Source organism: Sylvia atricapilla, chromosome 7 (genome assembly GCF_009819655.1).
Source record: "Sylvia atricapilla isolate bSylAtr1 chromosome 7, bSylAtr1.pri, whole genome shotgun sequence".
Lineage (NCBI taxonomy): Eukaryota > Metazoa > Chordata > Aves > Passeriformes > Sylviidae > Sylvia > Sylvia atricapilla.
The window spans coordinates 853,716-856,914 of NC_089146.1; positions in this window are offsets into that span (position 1 = coordinate 853,716).

A 3,199-nucleotide genomic window follows, 5' to 3' on the forward strand; every position below is an offset into this window, starting at 1 on the left:
CAGTCCTGCCTTTCTCTCCTACGGCGTCAGCCTGTGGTGGTTGCTTCCCCAGTGGGTGGATCCAAGGGTGCTTTGTGGGAAAAAAAATTTTAAAAAATCACTGTAATATTTCATATTTCAAGCAAAACTGTTGGAGCAAGACCAGCAAGAGCAAGCACCAGCTCAAGCAAGTGCAAAACCCAGACTGGACTTAGGGACATCATGGCTGAGTTAGAGGTGGGGTGTTCCACACATCGGAAATTTCTGATGTCAAGGCAAAAATAGCAATGCTCATGAGGATAATGAGACTGGAGCAGAGGTAGCACTCTTTTCCCAGGTCAGCAGACAGCCTGGAGCCACAGCCTGGGAAGACACAAAGCCCTCAGCGTTCACCTCTAAGGCCAAAGCTTCCACACCACTCCACACGTGTTAGTTCCACAGCCTCACATTTCCCAGCAGGACCGTGTCCCAGCAGGGCCACAGCAAGAGTGAGCCCTGTCCCCACTGGGGACACTGCAGGGCACCAGGGGAGTGGGAGTTTGGGGGTAAGGGCGTCCAGAGTTCAAAGGACCCACAAGGATCATTGATCCATCCCCTGGCCCTGCCCAGAGCCCCCAACAAACCCAGCCTGTGCACCCCTGGCAGTGCTGTCCAAAGGCTCCTGGAGCTGTGGCAGCCTCAGGGCTGTGCCCATTCCCTGGGGAGCCTGGGCAGTGCCCAGCACCTCTGGGGGAAGAAGCTTTTCCTGATCTTCAGCCTGACTCTCCCCTGGCACAGCTTCAGCCATTCCCTCAGGTCCTGGTGCTCAAGAAATCAGCTGGATGTGGAAGCAGCTCAGATGAGCAGCGCAGCTGGACTCGGGACACTGGGCACTGGTGTCTCTGGTTAGGTCCCAGGTGAGCAGAGGGTCCTCACAACCCCACCTGGACCCTCTTGTACCTAAATTCCATCCAAATCCCATGTCACACACTTCAGCCCTCCAGCCTTCCCTTCCCTTGCACTCCTGAACACAAAATTAAACCTCTGCCATTCCCACCCTGAGGAGCAGCTCCAACACCCAGAGCACTCACAGGTGTCTGAGTTCCAATGGAGATGTCTGAGCTCACCACTGTCCCCTTCCTTCCAGCCTCCTGTCCCCGAGTCCTCCTGGCCTGGGGAGGTCCTGTCACCCCGCAGTGTCCCCCCCTGCCCAGCCATGGCGCTTTGGGATCCTGCCACCAGCTGCACCTTTCCAGCTGAGACACATTCCCGGCCCGAAGGCAGAGGCGCTGGCAGCCCCCTCCCGACCTGCTACACGGCACAGGAATGTCAGGCACGTCGTGAAACACAAATCCTGCTTCCCAGAACTGTCAGGCTCCATTAGCGCCGCAGGGGCTGACAATGAGAAGGGCTTTCAATCCCAAACCACCGCTCCGGCGAAGTTTCCTTTGCTAATGAACCACCCACAGGCTGAAATACAACTCCCGGGCCCTGGGTGTGCACACACACGTCCCCTGTCCCCTCCTCCAGGCACAGCTGCTCCGTTCGCTTTTTTGGTGCTGCATCCTCAACCTGCCTCAGCTCCCGGGCTTTGTTCCATCCCTGGAAGACAGAACAAATCCAGAAGGTTAAGGCTGCGTGATGTTAAAATGCCATTAAACCTCAATACCAACCAGTTCCTGTTTGAAGTAATAGTTGGTCAGCAAGCACAAGAAAATGGGCTCATAAAAGGAGCCCAAAGTCATCCCTGAGTTCTCCCAGGCCTCCAAGCCCAAGCTCCCCACTCGGAAGAGGGACAAGCACTTCTAACACCAAGGACAGATGGACACGAGGGTCATGTCACCGGGCAAAGACCAGTCAGAGCCCACCAGCAGGGACACAGTGAGGGGAGGATGAAGGGAATGTCGTGGAGCAGCTGAGGGAAAGGAAAAATCATGACTGAAATCCTGTTTAACCCAGAAATCCCTCTGTGTCTCTGGGGAACACCTGCTGGTGCTCCCATTCTGTTTTCCTGCCAATCCTAGGCTCCAGCAGCACCACCCTACATTTTGTGCAAGAAGAGAGGTGTGGGAGGGCACCAAGGGGTGACAAAGGTGACAGAGGGGGCAGGTGAAAAATCTCTCTGTGCCCTTTAGGGGTGGCTTGGAGCAGTGGGAAGCTCATGGGGGCAAACACCACCTGAGCAGGAGTCTGAGCAATCCCACCAAACCCTGTATTGTACAATCCAAGTATTTAATGGGAAAAGGCTTTCAGCAATGGTTCTGGGCTCTGGGGGTGCTGCTGGACATCCTGAACCCCTTTTCTTTCACGTGATGAGACCCAGGATGCAGTTCAGGTATTGGAAAAGGGCCATGCAAACACAAAGAGCTCAGTGTTGCAGGCTGTTGTTACCAGACATCAAAAAATTTCTCCTCTTCCTTCCCAAGCCCCCAAATACTTCTCCACCCCCTCCAAAACCCCACACAGCAAAGCCTCCCAGCCTTCCAAACATCTGTATTTAACACCCTAAACACTCAGGTTATGCTGATGATCCTTTGATAGATTTTTAGCTCCAGACACCAGATAAAGAAACCATGAAGGAAAAAACCCAACAACCCCAAAAAACCATAGATACACCAATCAAAGAAGGAAAAACAAGGCCACTAACACTTCATCCACAACCCAAACAACACCATAAAATCCTTGGCAACAGCCTTGCAGGGGACTAAAGCCTCTGCACCCAGCACAGAATCACACAGTTCTGTCTGCACTAATACTCTTTGCAGATTTAGGAACCACTAACGCTGGACTCTCATGGGCAGAACACTCCAAGGGTCATTAGGAAAATGCTCCAGACATCTGCAGTTCACTAAAGAAAAATCAGTGGAATTATTCCCCTAGAAAAAGCTACGAAGACATGCATTGGGGAGGAAACAGGTACTTAAATTAATCCTTTCCAAATGAACATATGCAATAAAAATGGAATTAACACCTGTGCAGATAAAACACTTCAGCTCCCTTATGTGGTGATGCTCGAATTGCATTTTCACTTGGTTCTAATCAGATTCCTGATAGCTCTGAACAGGATTCAGGAACCTTTTGACCTGCAGGAGTTTGGAACATTTAACGGGGGAAAAGAGTTCTTTAATACCCATTTATCAGGACACCGTGTTCAGAGGGAATTTCAGAGGAGATACGGAGAAGGAGAGGAAGGGAGAAGTGGCCGGGGAGGGAAAGGGAAGTGAGAAACAGCAGCTCATAG